Raw genomic sequence first — 6589 nt, 5'->3', positions numbered from 1 at the left:
CTGTGCTCGTCCTCTTCACACTAATAAAAATTAGATTTAAGCAGGACGGCCTGGTTCCTGCCTCTCCCAGAGCAACAGGCGGATGGATTGCTTCCCCCGGCGAACATGACAATCTGCCTGTCCCAGCCATCCGTAACCGCCACCTAATGAAATGGCCTTAGCAAAGGCCCATCGGGAGGCTGTTGGGATGGATTTCAGCAGCACCTTTAAGGAAATGGCTCGTTGTTTCCTCCACAAATACAGAGCTTAAAAACCTAAAGCCCGTAGATGGGTCCGCAAACAAACCTGCAAAGAAAATCCCTGCCCGGCTGTTCTGCCTTTACTACCAAACAGCTTGGTTCAATGGCACGTGGGGGAAAAGATTTTTCGCCATTTGCATTCCCCAAATTCCCATCGCTTTAGGATTTCACAGAGTTTGCCATCACTCATGAGCCTTGCCGCTCGTTTTGGGGCTGCTTGGTGCATGAGAGCTTTCCCAGGGAGCAGTGAGGTGCAGGACGGCAAGGAGGAGGCCTACAGGGCCCCATTTTGTCTCACACAGCCCATACACCTGGTTAAAACAATTCCTCCAAGCCATTTTTGTGTTAGTATTTGCATGTAAATATTGTGTGATTGTTCACTCATTCCAGATGGACTGGTAACTATCAAACCAACAGAGTGAGGCACCCAGGCAGATCTGCTTTTAGAGGCATAGGATGCCGTGAGTCATGTTTTCCAGCTGCCTTTTGCAGTTTAGAAACTTATTTTCACTTAATCTTAGACTCCCAGAGCTCAGACTTAGTCTTTCCCCCATAAAGAGGGGATTCAGAATCACCAGGTGGCCACCAGCTAAGGGAGATTTTGCCTTTTCTCTTGCTTGATGCATTGATGTTATTGTGACTGGCGACACCAAATCCTTTTGAAAATCTTGGTGCCAGTCAGAACCCCAGGAACCAACCTCCCATGACCCCCCAGGCCACTTCTAGTGCCCCAAAAGCGTGCTCGTGGCACGGTGCAACAAGAAGTGCAGCAGCCTCTATATTAAGAGCAGACACAAAGACCCCAGATCTTTATTACCCATGTGTTCATTTCCTCTGTGCAACATGCTCCTGCTGTTTGGAGGTGACTTAACTGTATGTAAGATGTGCACAGACACCAGGTTATCTTTATTTAAAGGAATAAAATTGCATCTCACTGATATTTCATCAAAAGATGCCCCCAGTAATGTGGTATTGAAAAAATAATGATTTTATTCATAAGGGATTAAGTAGGAAATGGTAGCCTAGTTCACAGACCACTTCAAATACACCTGTAGGTCCCTGCATACAGGTTTTGTCACATACCTTTTGTCTCTGTACAGATTTGCATTTGAGGCAGGAGAGTGGTGGGGTGGGGTGGGATGGGGTGGAGGAGGCATTAACTTTTTTGTTGTTCTTTTAGTTTTGTAGCCCATGCTGCAAATAAACACCCAACCCAAGGGCAGTGCAGGTCGTGCAGGTTGCCTTTATCCTGCCAAACTGCTGCTGCTGATGTAGGAGTGCTGGAAGCTGGCAGCCAGGAAAGCAGTGCACTCTATTCAGTACCTGCAAACATGTAATCAGCGCTTGCTACGCGTGGAGTTTAGTTCGCATCGATAGGTTCTGCAGAGCTTTTCTCTATGGCCCTGTTTTATAAGCAGTGTTTTTCGATAAATATGCCAGAACTAAACATTAGCATTAGAAAGGGGAATAGTGGGAACAAGCTTTAATTCATTCAGGCTTCATCAGCATAAAATGTACGTCAGGTATTTCTTTCATGAGGCTTAATGGAACATGTAGATGGAATTTCAAGTCTATAGAACTTTTATAATTTTTTTCCATCTTCTCAAATAGCTAAATTTCTTTTTAAAATATTCTAAAGAGAATGTGGGGGGTGGGAGGGGAGGGAGATTAAACTCTCCTATTACAGTTGCAGTTGTGAACCAACACATGTAGAGACTGCTTTCATTCATTACAGAGGTTTTTATTGCCAGGTTTAGGTGACTGGAGGAACTGATAGGCGCATCCATCACTTGTGCTTCATCACACAGAGTCAGCAGCGAGTGGCGGGGAAGGCAGCAGAGCACTCCCAGGGCCACTTCTCCTCACCACTGCTCCTGCAACAGCATCTTGTGGGCAAATTGGAACCCGGGTCTGGTTGTGTTAGACACTGCAGAGCCATGTCCCACAGACCTTTTTCTCTCTCGCTCTTTTTTGCCTCCGGTGCTGATGTCGTGGCAAGGCAGTGGACAGATGGGCCAGAAAGCATCGCGGCTATAGATGTATGTGACAGCAGTGCCAGCACTGTCACTGGCACCCAGTTCTGGGCTGCTGCTGGGTCTCCGCCGAGCAGTGCTGCTCAGCCAGAGTGCCGCTTGCTGCCCACACAGGCAGTGCAGGCAGTGGCTGTAATGCTGCCTGTGACTTGGGACTGTCCGGGTGCCACCAGCCATCACTCCTGTGGGAGCACAGAACAGGACCAGCTCATTTGCCCCTTCCAGCCCCGCTCTGGGTCAGCACGCATTTGTTTTTTTCTATTCACTTTAAACAACTCACAGCAGTCAGGCAATTTCTTTTCAAAGAAGAATGTTTCTCTTGCTCTTTATGATCTGTTCGGTGCTTAAAGGTAAATAATTGTAGTTGACTATTGGGTATTGATCCATAAGTTCATTCATCCGACAACCTTTTAACAAAGCAAACGCTCTTCAAGAAGAGTGGCAGAGTACAGAGCTGCGGTGGGGCCACATGGGGCAGGCAGCGGATGCCTTGGGGGCTGCAGGGAGAGACGAGGCTGCCTCAGGAGACGAGCCCAGAGGCACGAGAAGCCCTGAGTGCTGGGAAGTTGGGATGTGGGGTGAGGGGGACCTGGCAACCCGCACCACCCCTCTTGCAAGCAGCTTTTGCAGCCCCATGGCTATTACAGACCACATGAGGTTTTGCACGATTTTGGCTGAACTCTCTGTCCACACGCAGCAAAGCAGTGCACATCCAAACCGACGTGGTGCATGTTATCCCCCGCCGGGATGTCACTCCTCCTTTCCCCAGGAGGGCAGGTGAGCCGCTGTCCTCACGCCTGTGACCGAGCTGCAGCAACCTCACCTGGCACCAGGGGGCCTCCTACAAGTGTGACATTCCTCCCGTCCTTTGCGAAGGAAAGCAAAGATAACTTCCTGCTTTATCACACACACGAGCTGGAAGGTTTCACTGCCGCAGCTTTTCACAGCCTGGTCCTCGTACTGGGCATCTTTTAATTTGTTTTCCAGCTCTCCCAGGAAGCATCTCACACCACGACCTCACAGGCCTCTGTCGGAGGCAAAGAGCGCATCCTTGTCTTGTACGAGTCCCTTGGCTGCTCTGCTCAAAACAGCTGACATAAAGCTCCTGGCGGCAGCAGGTTGCACGAAACCAACGGCACCTCGTCTGGGCTGCTTCGGTCTGCAGAGACTTCCGTGGCAGGGGCTCCGGAAAGGGGCCACAGAAAGGGCTCATTTGTGTGCTCCTTCCCGGAGAGGTCTGAAGAGAAGGAAAGGAGAAGAGAAAGCAAGTAAACAAGATGGGAACACTGTCTGGGAAAGGCTCGGCAGCTCCTCCTGCTGCCTGAGATCCCCACTTGGCCAGATGACCTTCCCCAGGGTGCCGCAAGCTTCGAGTGGGCCAGCGGCCGGTTATGCAGAAGCCTTCCACTTTCCCCTTCCTCCAGATTTCCTCACACGCATGCAGCTGGAGCATCTCCCCATCAGATGTCACACAAGTCCAGAAAAGCAAGCACCCCTCGCAGCTGGGTTTGGTAATCCCAGCTGTCAGGAGCCACTTTCACACTTGGTAGCACACAGAAGAGCACACTGCCCTTCTCCCCGCTCCCCACCAGTGGCCCCCGATCAATTCTCTCCACCATATCCACCCGCGTATGTCGAGCTGCCGGCCAGAAAACCAGCTGCTCTTCATGGCTGGATTTAGGAAGCCGAGCCATGGCAATGCTTTAGCACTCGGTAGCACAGCGCAGATTTCTCGCCACCCACCCGGGGCTGCCTTTGTCTGCTTCCTGGCAGAGCGGCGGGTGCACCCCGTGGTGGTGGGCTGACAGCGCTGCCCGCTCCCTTTTGGCTTTAACCACGTACAACGTTATAGCCTGGGGGGAAACAAAAGCAAACTCTTTCTTGTGATATGGAACATATGGCCCCACAACCACAGAATACAATAAATACATCACGGTAACAAGATTTTGTGCTCAGGACATCCTTTGTCAGGGGTCTAATGCGCACTGCAAACACATGAAAAAAGCCTTATGCCTTTCTCAGAATGAGATCAATATCATTATCCCTGGTGCGAGGCAGGATGCAGAGACATACGGATAAGCCTGCAAGAAACGCTTAGAGAGAAATTCAGGTCCACTCTAGCAGCAAAATGCTCCTTGCGTGAGCAGAGCCACATCAGCAAAGCTCTGCTTTGTACCAGCAGAGCAGAAATATCCTCTGCAGGAGAAATGAGCTGTGCTGGGGAAAACGCAGTTTTGCTGCTACAGTCCTTTTATGTATACTCAAGGGATCCGTCTGGTCAGCTCGGTCACTTCAGGTCTCACTCACTTCCTTCACGCTTCTGACAAATGTAACTGTGCCAGCAGAAGTGCCCAGAGCAGGCTACATCTCTTGCCCTCAAAGCAGGGGGCAGAGCCCACAACCCGCCCCGAGCGCCTCGCCCCCGGGCTCCCGTTAGCCGCAGTAATTACACAGGGCAGCAGCGGCAGTGCCAGGGAGACCACAGGCTGGAAGCATCTCTAGGAGATGTGGTGCACGGATCTGCCCCGTCCCTGTTAGAAATCTGCTTCATCTTGGCAAGCCTCTGTGGGCTCGACCGGATAGCAGCTCCCGGTCACGCTGGCACTCATGTCGATCGATTTTCCGGCTAACTTGACTTAACGTGACCGGAGGCATCCGAGCAGATAGCATACACCCGTTGTTCCCGTTTGAGTCCTGGAGACCTCATATTCCATTTCAACGCAGCAGCAATTTTAGTTCCAATTAGAACAAACAGTTCCTTAAAATACAGATTTAAAATAAAGATTCACCCAGAGCCCGATCCAACACCCTTTGTGTCCGGGAGCCATCCTCCCCACTGAAGTCAGTAGGCTCTGGATGGGGGCCTGCAGGCAGCTCGCGATGTATGGGCGATTTAATAACGAGAGATGACTCACTATCAAACGCCGTCTGCTTTACAAAGGAGTCTCAGAAATGGAGTATCTGTGCGCCAGAAATAAACCCCTATTCATAAAGGGAGCGAAGAGAGAGCGTGCCCATGAACAACTACATTATCAGCTCACTTGGGAGAATTAAGCCCGGTCTAATGAATGCTTACTCATGTGAGTAACTTTACTAACATGAGTAACTCGATAAAACCCAGTCTGGAAAATGGTTGTGCCAAAGATGTCTGAGGTCTTTTTCAATTTGCCTATCATTTCTGACCATCCAAGAGTCCCAACAGGGAGCTGCGCTGAGGCAGGGTCCCTGTGTCACCAGCTGCGCGTGGCCCTGGGCTGCCAGCTGCTGTTGGATTTATGCCTCAGGTGTTCCCCACTTCTCACATACACCAGATCCACTGGGTCCCACGGATCCCGTGCACACTCATCTCCTACAGATGCTTTTCCTAGCCTGGGACCCATTGTGATATATGCAGCAATCCACGGCACAGACACGAGCGTCCTTATGGCAATGCTGTCCCCTTGCGTCTTTGTGCTTCCTCCTCCCTTTTCACATACCACAGTCACTTCTGGACTCAAAGCGCTGTCTCTGATTTTGTGTGCTGTTGGTACAGCTCCCAGTACAACCGGTCCTGCTAGGATTCCCAGGAGCTACAAATAACAGCCAGGGACTTCCACAGGGGAAGCTAGTACTTGAAAGGGATATCTAGGGGCCATAAATCCTCCTTAATAGCTAGACAATGCTAAAAGAAGTGCTGAGCATTTCAACTCTAGCCACAGAAGCCATTTCTCTTGGTAACCTTTACATTCCCTGTGAGTGCTCATGGGCAGGAGGGGTGCAGCATGAGTGCTAGCAGAAAAATGGATCCATTTGGGAAGCCTTAAAATCACCTGGATGGCAGAGTACTTGGAATTTTGAGGCTGAAATAATCGGATTGAAATGACTCCGTAGTTTATAATGCGACTGTAAAACAAAGTAGGGCTTTACAACTGAGGCCCCGGTATCAGAGCTTCATTTGATTTTCTCTGATGACTCAACCTATTTCACAAGCTATTTTCATATTCCTTATTTAGAGAACTTACTCATGTCTCGGTAAAAGCCTATGATGTGATAAAGCCGAGGAACCATAATGTGTGGTGCTGGTAACACCTCCCACGCCAAAAAAAATCCTACTTCCATATTTATGTGGCTCTTCAAATTAGTTCCTGCCGTTTTCTCCCCGGAGAGTGAGCTGGCATCGCGTCTCCTCTGCAATTAGCACAAAGCCGTGAAAAGTGGAGCCGGGGGGTCGGACCCATCCCGCCTTACTTTTGCCGTGTTACCGGTCACATTTGGTCCTCTGACTTCCCAGCAAGGAAAGTGTTGTTTTTAACATACAAACAACAACGCTTGCGGAAT

The sequence above is a fragment of the Anser anser genome (assembly GCF_964211835.1).
Source record: "Anser anser genome assembly, chromosome: 7".
Lineage (NCBI taxonomy): Eukaryota > Metazoa > Chordata > Aves > Anseriformes > Anatidae > Anser > Anser anser.
The sequence above is the reverse complement of the archived record's forward strand: the minus strand, read 5'-3'. Positions refer to the sequence as shown.